This window comes from Cupressus sempervirens, chromosome 5 (genome assembly GCF_028749045.1).
Source record: "Cupressus sempervirens isolate cs-2001-9-10 chromosome 5, ASM2874904v1, whole genome shotgun sequence".
Lineage (NCBI taxonomy): Eukaryota > Viridiplantae > Streptophyta > Pinopsida > Cupressales > Cupressaceae > Cupressus > Cupressus sempervirens.
The window spans coordinates 237,499,942-237,518,954 of record NC_143122.1 but is presented as its reverse complement, the minus strand read 5'-3'; positions in this window follow the sequence as shown (position 1 = coordinate 237,518,954).

The following is a 19,013-nucleotide window of genomic DNA, read 5'->3' as shown; positions in this document are numbered from 1 at the left end:
CCTCAAGCAACCCTTTTTCCAGACCCGATAAGCTAGTGCATGTCTTTAGCACAAATGGGTATATTCTACTACTAAGCTCTAAAACTTTTTGTTGCATTTGACATTATAGTATTATTCCATTTTCATACAATCTATATAGAGCATATCGTCTGATCATTACATTCCATTAAAATGAATCTTTTTCAAACATTTTGTCGATTATTTGATGTACACCTTCTGCACTTGCATACTTACTATACATGTCTACTCGATTAGTTCCTGGAAGAGGGTTTTGAGTAAGACTTGTCAAAACAATCTGGGCATGGACTTTCTTTACCTAGTTCTAATATCTTTACAAGCTTCTAATAAAGTAAACAAATTAACATTATGAAGTTATATTTTTGTGTATAGATATTATAGTTCTCAGGTTTTTCATTTGGTATAAGTAACGACATGATCGTGGATGCAATGGTGAGAGTATTCTCTCTTCAAATTCCTCTTTTTATTATTATTTCTTATTAGCTACCCATATTGGAACTCATTGTATTTCTTGCTAATTGGGATCAAACATTTTCTATTCTTCTCTTTTGCTAATCTTAAAACATTCTTCAATTTCTAGTCTTTAAATTTTGTCCATCAGGATGGTAGGATGAGGATGGCAGATCATGCTCTAATACTATTTGTGACAACCCATCTTTGAACCTTATAAAGATTTCCACTTGAGAAACATGCCAAGGATATTTCTTATTGTTTATCTTAAATAGGAGTTTGTTCCACAATTTTCTTTTTTGTGTATCTCTGATTTTCAGAAACAATGAAGAAACCCTAGTTCTATTTTCAGTTCTACCAAAATAATGTTTTTGTTGCCTCTAGATTTGGATTGCAAAAAAAAAAACCTTATACAAATTTCATACGATATCTGCAACTTCTTATATTTCCAAGTGACATAAATTAATACCAAGGCCAAACACTTGTAATGTTCTATAAATACATAATGTGGTTTTAGTATAGGGTCCCCAACCTACTAACTTTATTCGGCCAAAATTGTAGCTCATACAAAAAATATGTTAGCTTTGGGAGGAAAGTGCAATAAAGAGCAGGATGAGCATAACCATCTTACTGCTAGCTAACTCTCTAGCAACAAGCTAACTACATGTGTCAAACACTTTGTGCCCCTTATTAATGCTTTGATAATTTGTATACAAACCCATCATGACTCATATGGTTATATCCCACAATGATTTCATTGATATTGAGGGAAATCCACTTTCAATTGCCTAATTTTTTTTATTAAGCTCCATATCCTATTACAAAGTTGACATTTGGGACATAGTAGGAATGTGTAGATTATGTATTTCAAATAAAGGCTTTTAGCTTTTATTTGTGTTTTTTGGAAAATATTCAAACCTAAAATTCTAATTGGGGGATTTCACAATTGTGAAACTGACAAAAGTTATCATTGTATCATTGTCTGATTTCATTGCCTAATAACCTGGACAATAACATGATCCTGACAGAGTCTTTATAGGAGACACAAACCAGCTCCCAATGAAATACAACCATCAAAATCAAGAGCTCAAACCAAATGAAGAAGATACAGTCCAATGAGGCAGATAAACCCAGGGAAAAAATTGATGTTGATTGCTATAGGTATGAAGGACATCTCTCATGGCTACCATAAACATTAACAATTGTTACCTTTAATCTGTCTCCATAACCCTTGCTCTAATTTGTAGATTAGGTGACTGAATTTTGACAGTGCTCAAGGTGTCCTCATCATAATTATAACCATCTTCTTTATCTCCAACCTTGTTTTCATTGCCTTTGTTACTATTGACTACAAAGTTAACACAATACAATGGTAGGGACATGTAGATCAAAGTCCCTCTCTTGAAATAGTGGCATTTATCACTTCCAAGGTTCATAATGGATGGGTTACAACTGCATTGGATAGGTCAAGGAAGCTTATGTGAGATGTCATAGTTTATTGCTGGATTTTTTTTTTTTCAAGCTTCTATTCATTGTCCCTTATTGATTTTCTAGACTTTTGAACATGGCATTCATCTCTAAAGAAATCTACAATATAACAAACAAAATCTCAATCTAAACTAGCAATTATTCTAGCTTCAGATTTAAACAAAATGCAAAAGATAATGATTTAATGAGAGATTAAAAGGAAATAAACTAAGTTACCACATTCACCCACTAAAGGCCAAAGTTGAGAGTCAATTTGGTCCAAAGTTGGGCACACTTAGCTTCTCACATGACATTCTTCTCACTGCATTCCTTGCGGTAATTTTCAAGGACATAGATTATTTTTGCAACATAATGAGACAACCACATATGCATCTTTTGATAGGTTGATTTGTTATCCTTAATTGATAGGCATTGTGTCTCTTGGTGTAAGTCATATATATTCTTATTAGTTATACTAATAAATCTATTACTTATAGTTGTAGCTAACTATCGTTGAAGACTTATATTTGTTTTCTTAGTTTAATGGTTGGATATTCCTATCAATTCTAAATTAATTTGCCAAGTAAGTATTCACTAGGCAATGCATTCCAAATGTTGGGTAATGGGGAATCCCTGTGCCCCATGTTTTTCATGATTTTGATATGTCAATGAGAAAACAAACAAATTGAATTTACATCTTCCTTTGTCCTCTCCTAATGTAACCCAACTTCTAGGCCTCAAACTAGAAGGTGCTGAAGTATCAAAATGATGATGAATTGATTCTTGAAAGTTGTATTTGTTCTCCTACATTGTATCTAACTCCGTTGCTTTTGTATCTTTTGTTGCTCCTCTCTCCAATTCTAGAAAATCTTTAGTAAGGAGGACATATAGTCCATTCAGCATATGAAGTAGAATAATCAAAATTGATGAACTCATGTGAAATTAGCGAATGAACTATATTTTCCATAGTTGTATCCTTTCATAGTTGACTTTGAAATCAAGCCATTGTACACCCTACATTCGCAAATCAGATCCTTTGTTGAAATCTTCAAAAAAAATTATTGAGACTTTGCCCTCATCAAGTTCTCAATGATCATTTTAATCAAAGTTTTAAAAACCAATAAAACTCTAGGTAAGACATGACACACACAATATTAGAACTTAGAATGTCTAAGCATAAAACCTTTTCATACACTAGAAAAAAAGTACAGCTCACATGCTAGTAAAATACACCATCAAATTATCAAAAATATTGCTCATATGCTTTTCTTTGTCTAAATTTTTTAATTTGATAGTAAAATTTTATGGTCACTTGTATGCACAATATTAGAGGTTAAATTATCCCATGACAAGTAGAAGAGGAGTCAATTGTCATATTGAAAAGGATCTAAGTTAACATTGATCAACCACAAATATAAGAGACTAAATACAAATTGCAATTAATCATTTTTTGGTAATAGAAATTAATCAATCATTCAATCTCAATTTAAAAAATAAGCTAAACATGATGATGCTCCAATGCTTTGTACAAATGCCCATGAATTCATATGACTAAAATAGTATCCAAATGTATATTCGCACTTGCTGGCTGGCATAATTGATTCTGAAACTAATTGATATTATTGAAAGTTTATTTGTTCTTTTCCTTGTAATAACTTTGCAGTAATGTTTTTAATACCACATAAAAATTATATGGTAATATCAACTAATAACTCCATTAAAATGTTATATGGAGTTCGATGGATTCTACTAGTGATATACAAGTTTACGAAAGCATTGTAGGAAGATCACCCTCTTGTATGTACTTTCCATTTTGCTTGTACCCCAAGAAGTAGTCATAGTAGCAGCATCAGAAGATGCTAGAAGACACAAGTGCAAGTGAAGAAGTGTTGCTTGTCCTTTTTATAAATATATTATATATTCCAATGAGATAGATTGCCATGACCAAATATACATGACTATGGGAGCATTCTTCAAACTTGCCAATATTCTAAGGAAAAAAGGGAGCATTAAAGATACAATAAACATGAAATTGGAAGAACAACTAGTTATGTTCCTACATAATCTTGGCCACAATCTAAGGAATCATAAGTTTGACCATAACTTTGGTCACTTAGGAGAGACAGTGAGTCACTACTTCCACAAGGTCTTGAAGGCTATCATATCACTCCATACCAGTTACCTTTTGCCCCCTTCTTCAAACAGTCTATTGCTACATATATGAAAATAATATTTCTTACACTAGGACTGCATTGGAGTAATTGATGGAATCCATATACTAGTTACCGTTGATGTGGATAACCTAGCAAAATATCACGATAGAAAATGACACCTGTCACAAAATATAATGGGTGTATGTTTGTTTGACTACAAGTTTCAATATGTTCTTGTTACTTGGGAAGGGTTAGCTATAGATAGTTGTGTTCTTGCTTTAGCTTTGTCAAGAGTAGATCCACTACTAGTTCCCCTAGGTATATTAAATCATAATTTTAATGATAATATAGTCATTAATGTCAACCATAGTTTTTATGTTATTTCCAATCTATAATATTATTTTTCCTTTGTATACAAAAATTCTATTTAGTTGATGATGGCTATCCAAATGTTCCTGGATTTCGTGCCTCTTATCAGTGTACATGGTACCAGTTAAAAGAGTTTTGTAGAACCAACCCTATCAATAGTGTGCAAGAGCTATTTAACCACCAAAACTCCTCTCTTAGGAATGTGATTGAGCACACATTTTGGTATTTTAAAGCAATGTTTTCCTATGTTGAAGCATTTGACATCCTATAATATCATGAGTCAAACAAAGATCATGTTAGCATGTTGTATACTACAAAATTTCACTATGATAGAGGATGGTGTTCCGCTCGATATGGAAAGTGAAGAGGATGATGATCAGGATGGGATAAATGTGTCAATTCTTGAAACTTATGGGATGAATCAACAAGATAGAGATGACTGAGGATATTTTCAAGATGGAATAGCATGAAGGATGTGGGAGGGCTATAGATCTCAACATTAGTTGTTTTGTATCGACATTAGTTGTTCTTTTTACTTACATTTACACATTTTTTCCTCACTTTTGAACAACTACAATACTTGAATTGACACTTCGTATAGACTATTGATTCATTAACTTTGATATTATGAATTATGAATTGCAAATAATAATTATTGTTATTCTTTAAAACTATTGATTGAGTGATTTAAAACTGTGATTTATGAATTACAAATTAGAATTACTGTTATGCTTTCAAATTGCTGATTGAGTGATTGAGAACTATGATTTATGAATTGCAAATCAGAATTACTATTATGCTTTCAAATCACTCATCGAGTGATTTACATCTATGATTTATGAATTGGAAATCAGAATTACTGTTATGCTTTCAAATTTTTGATTGAGGGATTTAAAACTATGATTTATGAATTGCAAACCAGAATTATTGTTATGCTTTAAATTTGTTGATTAAGTGATTTAAAAATGTGATTTATGAATTGTGAATCACAAATATTATTATGCTTTAATTTAGAACTCTTTGGAACCTAAGTAAAATAAAAAATCCAAGCTATTTTGTATCCACTATTTTAGAAAATGTAGTTGTTTTGTACCCATTTTTACTAACAACTCATTACTTATTGCAAGTTTTACAATAATATAACTGTTACTTATCTCAAAGCTGAAAATATCTTTTACTAATCTATTGACAAGCATACATGAGGATGTTCGTATGCCCCCCATTGCTACCTCCATTGCTAGTTATTTTAGAAGTTCATAAGTTGTATGGACTAGAGAGATGGAGTGAAAACTTCTAGATTTTCTCCTTGAGCATGTTACTCTAGGAAGGAAAGGTGAAGGAGGTTTTCAGAAAGAAGCATGGACAATGATAGAGAGGAGATTCAATAAATAGTCAAAGTTGCATCTTCGAAAAGATAAATTTAAAAATAATTCGAAAACATGGAAGTCACTACATAGAATAATGAAAGAGTTGAGAAATAAAAGTGGGTTTGCTTGAAACGAGACAACTCATTGTGCGGATGCCAAGGACAACATATGGGATGAACTTTTGAAGGTAATGTCCTCTTCATAGTCATTTCCTATTCTAATTTCAAAAAAATATCTAATTATTTAATTTTCCAATGTGTAGATAAAAAAATTTAGGAATATAAAAGTGTATAAGAGGTGTTAGAATCTGAAAAGATTAATAACCCAGAAAACTAGTGCAAAGAGTAAATATCTAAACTATGAATGCAAATGATACAAAATCAAAATAGCATCATAGAGTTAGTCTCCAAAAGAGTAATGCAAATGCTAGAAGCAAAATAGCATTAAGAGGATGCAAAAACAAGAGATGCAAATACAAGCCAGGTAGCATGCTTATATAGGCTAGGAAGAGGGAGGAGGTGGCAACACCAACCAATGAGGAGCAACCATCTATCAGACTAAAGATAGCAAAGTATCTTCCCAAGATAGCTAATGGATGCTCACATGTAGGAAGATGACACCTCACAACCATTCACCTAATAAGACATGCTTTATTAACCTAAGCGAGATTATTAAATTTGTAGGAAAAACCTAGCAAAATAGGAAAAATAAAAAACTACACTAACACCCCCCCATAAGCGAAGCTTAGGTGGATGTAGAAATGGGTCCCGGCAAGTCAAGCCTGATGAGGTACCCATGTACATAAAATTCCCCCAAAAGAGAGAGAAAAGAGACTCCCCAAAGAAAATTAGGACTCCAAGTGAGAGGAAGAGCCCCCCCCAAAAGATGTAGCATCCTGCACCTCCAACAAAGCTTGCAAATTTTGTCCAGTAGATCCACTTACATCGAACAATTTTTCTTCCCTTAGAAAAATGGACAAGATCCCAAGTGTGGTTCCTCATCAAGGAACTATACTCTTCCTGCATAGCTGTATCCCACTCAAAAATACCAGAAGCCTCATGAAAGGACTGTGGATTTGAGGCAGTAGCAATGAAGATATGTTGAGCATCCTGGAATTGTGAACGAGTCTGCTTGGTGTTTGATGGATCCCCAACCCAATCACCTGCAAACTACAAGGTCTGTCTAGCCCAAAGTGGACTAGAAGATGGAGAATCTAGAGGAGAATCATCAACCTATGAATAATGACTAGGAGAGGAAGGAGGTGAGTCCTCTGAATCACTCTCTGCATCAAAAGTGGAGGTAGAAGACTGCTCAAGTGAATCTGACCCATCAGAAGATCTATCATGTATTCCAAGTGACTCCAATGTCAAAGTAGAAGGCAACCCTGTGACCATGCTTTGCTGGTTAAGCTGATGCAAGTAGTGGAAGTTAAGATGGCCAAACTGCTCATGCCATAATCTGCTCACATCATTAGAGTGAGTGAGAAAAACAGTCAAAGGAGGATCAGGAACAAGGTGAGAAAACATATAGAGTCTTGACTGATGATCTGCTCTCCCAACTGCAATTGTAGAATCATTGTGCAACTCACGTATCTCCACTGAATCAGGAGTGAACTCAACCCGCTTGCCTAAACCTGTGTGAGTGATCTGGTGTCCCGATAGGAGATTAGTTGACAATGAGGGTACATAAGGAACATCATGGAATGTGCCATCCCCCACATCAACAGACCCTCTCCCACACACCTCAATACAAGTGTTGTCACCCATCAACATAGAAGGCATAGTACATTGCTCCAAGGATGCAATTTCTTCCTTAGATGAAGCTATGTGGTGTGAAGCACCCGAATCAAGAATCCAAGTGGATGGTGAGGAAGCAACTGCAAAAAGGGCCTTGCCCTTTCCTTTCCCCTTGCTGTTTTCTTTTTCTTTGTTAGACCCTTCATTAGAACTTTGTTTGATAGACTCAAGAACACTGATATTATTCTTCTCAAGAATGTATGTCAAGTGATCAAGTTGTTTCTGCAAACATTTATGTTCATCATGACCAGGTCTTTTACAATAAGCACATTTGACCTTTTCTTTCTTAGGTTTATCGCCCTTGGAAGATGGTGTATCAATAGTTGCTTTTGAAAAAACTAGCATCTGATCCTTCTTCTCCTGGCTATTCTTCTGTTTCTTGTCCTTACTATTGTTGTTACTACTTTGTCCTTGTTGTTCTTTTGTGCCTTGGTTGGCAGCCAAGGCATGTGACTTAGAGGACTTAAGAATGCCCATCTGGATTAGCTTGTCCTGTTCTCGAGTGAGATTGATAGCAAAATCATCTAAAGATGGCATGGTGAATTGAGTACCAAGTGCACCCTTAGTAGCATAGAAGGTAGAGACAAACACAGAATATTCTGAACTTAGCTTAGAGAGAATACTAAGAATCAGTTGTTCATCTTTCTTTTCAATTCCACATTGTTTTAACTGCAGCCTTAGTGATTTCAATTTGGTGAAGAAATCTTGGATTGTGTTGAAATTGCCTGGACTCAAACTTATTAATTCATTTTCCAAGATATGACCCCTCATTGAATCTTGTGTGCCAAATAGTGTTTCTAGCTTTGTCCATACTTCATTTGGTGTATCCAAAGACTCAATGTGAAATAGCAAGTTAGGAGAAACAGACAAACACAATGTTCCAAATGCCTCATCACATTTGTTAAACCACTTAGGCTTATCTTCATCTTTAGCAGGTTTAGTTTCAAGTCCCATAGTTATCCTATTTAATCCAGCTTTCCTTAAGTGAATTGTCATGCGTGATTTCCACTCAAAGTATTTGTATGGAGTTAGGATGGGCATATTTGTTTGATCCATGATGAAGAAATGCAAAGAAATGCTAAAAAGAAGAGAACCCAGCCACGATAATGCCCCCCCCCTTTTACTCAATCAAAGAACCCCCCCCCCCCAAAGAAATATGATTTAGCACTTTATTTTAGTGCATTTACAACTACCACTAGAAAGAGATACTTAGTGGTCTTGATTTCAATGCATTACAAACCCTCATGAAGAGCATATGCTAAAAGTGAAACTTGGGCACAATAATCAAGGAAACAAACAGCACCACTGCGATCTACTCGAAAAATCATGCACTTTCAAAAAAAGAATCGCCTCGATATGAGGACGTATGAGAAAGTTATGATCCTCTGAAGTTTCCAAAACAAGAACTGTGCACAGTCACGGCTGAGAATCTGCAATTTTTGAAGAATTCATGCCTGAAAATCAAAAAATAACTCCAATAGTGGATAGAGCACAAAAAAATAGCCAAGTTCATAACAAGAATCATCAAAATCAGAGTCCATATGAGCAAGAACGAGACATTTGAAAACTGCATTCAAATCTACGGCTGCCAACGGAGAGGGGTATGGCTGTAGCTTTGCATGCTCGATTCTAAAAAATATACAGCTTGCATGCAAAATCTAAAAGATACCCAGATGGTTTTTCGGGGCTGCGAACAAAACATAGAAAGCGTTTTTCTTGCTGATGAACAGAAGATGTTGCTGTAGTGTAAATCAGACGCCTTTAACAGAAAAAAATGGCTCCAAAAATCAGAAAACGACCCCAGCAACCAAAATTTGACATGCAAATGCTGGATCAGCTTCTCAAGTCCATCAATGGCATGCTGGAACCTGCAAAACTGATTGAAAACTCCAAATATGCAAGTTGGTTGTCAGATTTGAGATTGAAACCCTAGAGAAAAACTGTTTTTGTCAAAACTTTTCTGATTCTCAAGATCATCCAAAGATGCAAGAGAAGAGCATACTTCATTTTTCAAAAAACTAGAATAAAGTTTATTTGCCCCCCCCGAATCTCTCAAATAAGGAAACTAAAATCTACTCTTGCACATAGAAAAGCTTTGATACCATGTTAGAATCTGAAAAGATTAATAACCTAGAAAACTAGTGCAAAGAGTAAATATCTAAACTATGAATGCAAATGATACAAAATCAAAATAGCATCATAGAGTTAGTCTCCAAAAGAGTAATGCAAATGCTGGAAGCAAAATAGCATTAAGAGGATGCAAAAACAAGAGATGCAAATACAAGCCAGGTAGCATGCTTATATAGGCTAGGAAGAGGGAGGAGGTGGCAACACCAACCAATGAGGAGCAACCATCTATCAGACTAAAGATAGCAAAGTATCTTCCCAAGATAGCTAATGGATGCTCACATGTAGGAAGATGACACCTCACAACCATTCACCTAATAAGACATGCTTTATTAACCTAAGCGAGATTATTAAAAGTGTAGGAAAAACCTAGCAAAATAGGAAAAATAAAAAACTACACTAACAAGAGGTAGCCATTCACCTATTTTAATGATCTAGAGATCATTGTGGCAAATGACATGGTGGAAGGAAATGTGGCTACAATGGTGCAAGATGCTGAAGATGGTAACCTATTTGATGAGGTTGTTGATCTGGGTGATGACGAGGAAATTAATATACCTTTGAATGTTGTTGATGATTTAGATGAAGATTTCCTTTAGTCAAATTAGTCTAGTACATCCACTAGAAACATTTCTTCCACACCAATGATAAGGAGGCCAAAGAGGAGGAAGGCAAGCGTGGCCACTTCTTTGGATGTAATATTTGAAAGAATCCATGTGATACGGGAGGGAATAAATAAGTCATACACCATCAAATTTGATAAAGAGGATATTAAGAAAGATGTTACAAATTTTGTTTGCTGCCTTGAAAGCCACCCCCAAAATTAGTCAAGAGACTATGATTATCGCATCTGATAGTTTTATGCAAGAACCAACAAGATCTATTTGGTTCTTTGAGATGGATGACTCAGTGAAGGAAGATTCTATTAGATATAAATTTGGATGATTGTAATGGCTTTATTTGAAAGAAATATTTAAATGTCAATTTATTTTTTTCTTTCAAGTTGGAAGAGGGTGTCATACTTTTGTATTGAATTGCTGATCCAAAAAGGCTATTGTAATTAATTTTTGAAATCTATTTATGTTTCATCTCATTTTGATATTGTAATAGTTGTTTCAAACTACTATGACAAAATATGAAATCAAATTGCTTCACTTGTGTAGATGTTGAACATGTGTATAGTGTTGTCCATTGTTCAAAAACACAACAACAACACTAACCTATAGCTTATAGTAGTACCTTGTAGCTTACCCTATACAATTAGAACAACACTACAAATGAACTCACATTTATGCTTGACTTATAAAGGAATCTCAATAGTAGAGCAGTATGATATTTTTATTTAATCTTTCAGATTATGCCACAACTTTATTAGGTGTATTGTATTAAACTAGATTAATTAAAAGTCCATCATTTTTGCTAACTAGTCCTCAATTTTAGCCAACTACTAGAGAACATAGACACTATATTCTGTAAAAGCCTTAATGTATCTACAAAAAGAATTTAAGGTATCTCATTAGGGCCCCTATAAATTTGGAAAGGGTTGATTCCCATTTTAAATTATCCACAACTCACATGGACTGAACTATAGCAGATTGGATGGCTCTCTCCATGCTAGAAGTAAACAAATTTCCAAGTTCTAAAGAGTGTATTCTCCATTTCCAAAGAGAATTGTAAAGCTCAATTGCTAAGGCTTGCTTCACATCATGGCCTCTGTGATTCATGAAGAGCTCATGGAATTTTGCTTTGTTGCAGTATGCCTAATAAAATATGAGCATCTAAGGAAAAATAAGGTCAAGTGAACTTTATCCATCATAGTGGTATAGGAAATTTAAATATTTTCCTTTAAACTATAGGGGAAGTATGATAAAAAATTAAAACAAGGTCAGACCTTACTCAAAACATACAGAAATAACAAGGATATTTATGTGGAAATTCACACTATGTCTCTACATTACTAAAATCTTGGTGAGATTCATGTGTGGCAAGCACATAAAAATATGGTATTTTCCAACCATTGTGTGAATTGAACTAGAAAATAGAGTACCCATTTGTGAATTTATGAATAAAAGCCTGGAGTGGGGTCATGGATCCAAGGTTTCTTTCTATCCTTTGCTTGAAGTTGCAACACACTTATTAGTTAAATTCCCCCTTATTTTTTCTCCTATTTTAATTTTAAATACAGTCCTCTCTAGCTCAATAGTTTATGTTTCAACAAGAAATTTACAATGAAAACATAGGCAACCTTCACAAACTCACACTTCAGTTGTTTCATTTTGCAATTTAGGTCATGATAGGTCTATTAACAATGAACATGCATATGAATTGATCTCTCTCTCTCTCTCTCTCTCTCTCTCTCTCTCTCTCTCTCTCTCTCAACAACATGAAAGTTAAAATTCTTATTTAATATTACAGTGCTCACTACTTTTAGAAGAATGTGAATAAAATAACAAAGAAACATACCTAGTTCATACATCTAGAAGTAGTTCTCCCAATGTCTATTCCAATTTGAGCCATACCATGTAGAATCAAAACAACACTACCCTATAGCTTACAATAGTGACCAAAATTGTAAAATGAAATGCTTGAAATCATTAGAGACAAATAGTAGATGTCAACTCAACACCTGTTAGAATCAAAACAACATCAAAGGCTAGAGTATTTGTACTACTAAACTATAACACACTCTCAAAATTAGATCCATCAAAACCAGACATGCATGACTGAAATCAAAACAACATCAAAGGCTAGAGTATTTACTACTAAACTATAACACACTCTCAAAATCAGATCCATTAAAACCATAGACAAAAGGATCCAATTGACCCATTAAAAGCAAAAAAATAGAAAATAGCCCATGAAATAGTATGGTGCTAGGTTGCTTTCATTATTTGTCTTGGTTGAAATAATTCTTTTTGATATGTTTGTGCTCAATTTTGAGATTTTTTTTTTTCAGCTTTGAGTTATAAAATGTGACTAGAAAAATTTCAAATGATCATATAAAATATTTAGTTGAGGTCATTATCATTTTATAAATTGGATTCTTCTATAATGAATGTATGTAAAATAATATATGTTGCTAATTGAATGTTTCATTTTATTTGTATTTGTTCATATTTTATATAGGGTTGATGGATCTAAATTTCCCAATGTGTGAGTGTGGTGTTGGCCATGTAGTATTGAAGACCTTGTGCACAACAAATAATCCAAAGTGTAAATTATTTTGTTGTCCAAATGGAAGAAAGGTTATTACTAAATTTTGCATATGTTTACATTTTTTGTATCAACTAATTGTTGTGGACACTACTAATTTAGATTTTGTATTGCAAGGGGATAGTGGTTGTAATTTCTTTTAGTGGATCGATGATGTCCCACCTACATCTATCATAGCTAAATATGTAACACATGAAATTACAAATTACAAGTTGTGCAGGGTCCGAGAGAGGGAAAACATGTTTCTTCGAGGCATCTTAGGAATTATAATTGTTTCAATCTTACTAGTCTTTTGGGACCATATGTGTAAATGTAGTTAAAAGTCAAAGAAATTATTGTACATTGTAATTTATTTTATGTTTTTGAATAGAAATGGTGGACATACTTAATAACAATTTGACTATTTTGTTGTTTGGAACTCATTTCTAATTGTATTGTGGTGAATAATTCTATTAAAACGATGAAGAAATTATATTAGTTTCATTACTATTTCAATTGATTGTGTCAAATTTTTTAAAAAAAATTCCATAATTTAACTTCACTCTAAATTTTTTTTTAAAAAATCTTTAAAAACTAAAAAGTAATCCAACTCATTAAAATGTATAATGAAAAAATTATTAAATAACAATAAAAAATAATCTTATTCCAATACCGCTTTTGCACAACGAAACGAGATTATACATATTCCCAATCGAATTCTAAGTGAACCAAACTGAGAAGAGGAATACGTATTCTAATTTTCTATTCTTGGAATAACAAACTCAGAATAACTATTCCTATTCCTATATTCCTATTCCGCTTGCCAAACAAACCCTTTAAGTGGATATGAAAAAAGGAATAAGTAAATAAAATGCAAATGTGGGATTTGATTTTGACATTTATGACTATAAAAAGTGGTGGGTCGGTGACTACATTTCATGAATTCAAAAAATATATGTGAGTATGGCTCACTAAGACTTCTTTACTCAACTTTTAAGTGTTCTAATTTGGATTTCATTTTGATGATTTGTGTTTTTTTTTAATCTTTTTAATGTATAATTTTTTTATTAAATTTTAATTGGTTATGTAATTGTGTATAAGTTTTTTCAATTGTTTTAGCTTATCTATTAAAAAATATATAATGTTCTTATTGTCTATTGTTAATTACATAAATTTCTAATTTTTCTTAATTAGCAGTTGCACACTTTTGTACTTTTACAATGATAAGTAGATAGGTTCTTGATAAAAAAATTTATAGGTAGGTGCTTGATAATTTAAAAATATAACCTTATGTAATAAATCCAATTATAAATAATTTCTAATTAAAAAAATCTTTTAAATAGAGTGAAAATATTATTTATTTATATCCAATTTATAACATATGATTATATTTTTAAAATATCTCCTCTAAAAAAATTGTTTAGAAAATCATTTGGAGAAATAAAAATAAAAATATTAAAAAAATAGCAACCTAATTACATCCTCCCACAAATATCCTATTGGCTAAATGAATTATAAAAACTAAAAATTGATATTTAACAAAAAAAATAGCAATTGTCATCAAACGCAGTGGCGAGTTCAGAGGGGTCGGTGGAAGGGTAGGATGGCAATGCTAGTTCGAATGTGAAATTACCAAGTGGGAAAATGGCAATGGCGAGCACGATGTTGGATTTCCAAAGGGATTTGTAGGGGTGTCTTACCTTGCTACAAGCTTTCTTCCTAACAATATTATGTTCCCAGAATCTCTAGGAGTTTCCTTTAAATCTGCCTTGAAGCATGTTGTTGTGGTGACTTTGTCTAGAGCATCTGAGATTGTAGTCCCACTTTCCACATGTGTCACTTTTGATTCTAACAAGGGAAGTCCCATGGATCCTTTGGATGTGGGCTATGGGGACCCTATGAATGGGACTTTCAAGTGGTAACGAAAAGATTGGGGGAGGTTGTTTATGGTCACCTTGAACAACATACATTCATTTCCTATCAAACCTGTCAAAGTGGGATGCTAGAATAGGGAATTCTTGATTTATTTTCCATACCCTCTTTTGGATTCTTCTATTTCATCTTTGGAGTTGATGCTTATAGGTAAGTTTCTTGAATCTTGTCTCAATATTGAGGAAGTTCATTCCCATGTTAAAAAGTGGTATCTGAAATGCCAAGTTGAGATTGTGGCTTTTCCCAAGGGCTTCATGTCCTTTGAATTCTCTAATAAATCGGATTGTGATCAGATTCTTTTCTAGCGTCCTTGGATGATTGGAAAAATGGCCCTGTCTTTTCAAAAATAGGCTCCTGAATGGACCTTTGAGGACAATTTTTTTTCCTTTGCCCTGGTTTGGGTCAAACTCCCCGGGTTACCATTGGAGTTTTGGAATGAAGCAATTTTTAAAGGCATCATAGCTTGCCTTGGTAAATTGGTTGTTGTTGATTAGTGTACAATAGCTAGATCTAGGCTGGTCTCTACTTGTATTTGTGTCAATGTTTGTAGACTAGAAAACTTGTCATCTAGTATAACAATTAACTCAAAGTAGGGGCTACTCAAATAGGAGGTAGAATTTAAAACCCTTCCCTTTGTCTATTTTATTTGCAACAAGATAAGTCATTGGGCTAAAAGCTATCCTAAAAAATTAAAAAGGCTCCTCAACCTCATCTTCCCCTTGGACAAAAAAAAGGAACATGGATTCTAAGCAAGGTCCTCTCCCCAAGAACTCTAAGATGGAGGTTTCTAGTCAAGTGAATCAAATTATTCAAGTGTGTCTCTAAAGGTAATGGGTGTGGAGGATTCTCTTATAGGTCCCAATCTTGCTAGTGGGATGTTTCCTCAAAGACCTCTAAAAGTAGGTAACCTCTCCTCTAAGGTTGTGGCTAATACTTTTGATATTGAGTTGCAATCAGAGTTTATGCCTTCTTAGAGGATGGGTCTTTTGGAGGATAGGGATCTATTTGAAGATGGTTTGATGGATGATGAATGTAAGGAAGAATTTTCTAGGGAACATTTGGAAAGATTTTTAAGGCCGCAAAGAGTTGGTTGAGGGTGTGGTGGGTTCCCCTTCTTCTAATGTGCTCATCCAAAATTTCCAAATGGTGCAACCTAGACCTTTTGTTTTGAGTGTAAAGGTAGTTGTGAAATTTTTGGAGCTCGAGGTTTAGCCCTGGAAGCTCTCTAACTCAATTGAGATCCTTTCTAAGGTCCCAAATACTTGTTTCTCTCTAGAGGGCTAGTGGTTAGAAGTGTCAATTAAGCAGAAGTCTTTTCTTTCCTCTTATGAGCAACCTTAGCAGTTTATGAATAATAGGAGAAAAAGTCAAGCAACGAATGTCTTCTTTTGTCAATAAAGTGACCATGAATCTTATCAGACCATATGTGGGAGGCGAGAAATCAATTCCTAGCAAAAAGAATGAAAAGGAAGCTCGAGAATCACCAAGTAAGCAGGATATTGTGGCCTTAAATGGCAGTGAAAAATCAACAAATCAAGGTTATGTCAACTTGACACATAATTTTAAAGTGGTTTTAGACTTTATATCAAAATGTTGGAAGAAAATAATTTTTAGTAAATTGAATGTAGTTTCTAAACTACTAGGCCTTATTTGGAGAAAAAAATATTTAATTGGTCAAAAGTTTGGATATTAATGCAGTACTACTAAAATTTCAAGGCAAAAATAAAAAGTAGGTGTATGTCTAACCACCTTAAGCAAAATAAAATGATAATATTTTTAAATGTAATTATAGATATAAAAAGTAGACACATGCCCAAATGTGATGCATATTATTGGGTATTTTTATTCCAAATAAATAATTAAATATGAATTTTCTACTAAAAGTTTTTTGAGAAAAAAAACTTCCGTGTCTGACCACCTTAACTAATTGAAAACTTTACCAAATTAATTTTTTTCCCCTTATACTAAGTGAAGCATAGAATGTGATGCAACTTTTGGATTTAAAAAATGTTATACCATTTGAAAGTTATAGCTATTTTTTAATCAGTATGTCAATCAACACTTTACAATCATCTTTATTGAAAATTAACTAATAAATACTTATCAAACTCAGAATTTGATATCAATTATATTCATGGAATCTTGAGGGTGTTATAAAAATACCCTTTTCATTTCATTCAATTTCGATGAAAATAACATTGTTAGATGGCTACCTGAAGTCTAAGTGTCAATGAAACCCTTCTCAAACACGTTTTTTTGGGTTGACCAAATAGGCTTGGTAAATACCGAGCCTAATCGAATACCTGAACTCAAATCAGGTGTCTGATTATTGTGAGTTTTTCAATTGCAAATATGGAGGGAAATTTGAGAGGAAAGATTTTCCAATTACAATTTTGGAGGGAAATTTGAGAGGAAAACTTTAGAGGGTTTAGAAGGAAATTTATTTGGGGGAAGTGTGGACATTAATATTATTATTACATATGATTATGATTATTATTATTAACTATTATTATAATTTTTATTATATATAGTAATGTGTATGATTATTATTATTATTAAATATAATATAGTTATAAATATAATAATAATTATAACTAAATATAATATAGTAATATATATGATAAATATTATTATTATTAAATATATATAGTAATATTATATGATTGTTATTATATATAATAATATATATGGTTATTATTATTATTAAATCTATAATCTAGTAATATATATGATTATTATTTTTATATAATCTAATAATATATTAGTATTATATTAAAATATACAATATTATATTATTATTAAATATAATATTGTCATGAAATGCATCAAAAGGGGTCATAGGTTAACCTATGACCCCTTTCGGCACATTTCATGACAACATATGTCCCTAGAGCCCCTAGTGACCCCTTTCGATGCATTTTGAATGGGTCCCTAGGGGTCCTAGGGCCCCTAGAGATATATGTTGTCATGAAATTCGTCGATAGCAATCATAGGTTAACCAATGACCCCTCTCGATGCATTGGAACCAACCAAATGTTTCCCTAGGGGTCCTAAGGCCCCTAGGGACATACATTGTCATGAAATAAATCAAGAGGGATTAACCTATGACCTGATTGATCCATCTCAACACATTAGAACCAACCAAATGCATCCCAAGGGTTCCTAGGGCTCCTAGGGACATACGTTCTCATGAAATGCGTTCATAAGGGTCATAAGTTAACCTATGACCCCTCTTGATGCATTAAAACCAACCAAATGCATCCCTAGGGTCCCTAGGGACATACGTTGTCATGAAATGTGTTGAGAGGGGTTAGAGGTTAACCTATGACCACTCTTGACACATTAGAACCAACCAAATACATCCCTTGGGGTCCTAGGGCCCCTAGGGACATACGTTGTCATGAAATGTGTCAAGAGGGGTGATAGGTAAACCTATGACACCTCTTGATGCATTGGAACCAACCAAATACATCTCTAGTAGCCCTAGCATCCCTAAGGACATGCGTTGTCATGAACTGCATCAATATACGCATTAGAACCAACCAAATATGTCCCTAGGGGTCCTAGGGCCCCTAGGGACATACATTGTCATGAAATGTGTTGAGGCCCCTCTCAACATATTAGAACCAACCAAATGCATCCCTAGAGGTCTTAGGACCCCTAGGGACATACGTTGTCATGAAATGCATCAAGAGGGGTCATAAATTAACCTATGACCCCTCTTGATGCATTGGAACCAACCAAATGTGTCCCTAGGGGTCCTAGGGGCCCTAGGGGCATATGTTGTCATGAAATATGTCGAGAGGGGTCATAGATTAATCTATGACCCCTCTCGATGCATTTCATGACAACTAATGTCCCTAGGGGTCAAGAGGGGTTTATAGGTTAACCTATGACCCCTCTCGATGCATTAGCACCAACCAAATATGTCTCTAGGGGCCCTAGGACCCCTAGGGACATAGGTTGTCATGAAATACATTGACAAAGGTCATAGGTTAACCAATGAACCCTCTCAATGCATTGGAACCAACCAAATGTGTCCCTAGGGGTCCTAGGGCCCCTAGGGACATACGTTTTCATGAAATGTGTCGAAAGGGGTCATAGGTTAACCTATGATCCCTCTCGATGCATTGGAACCAACC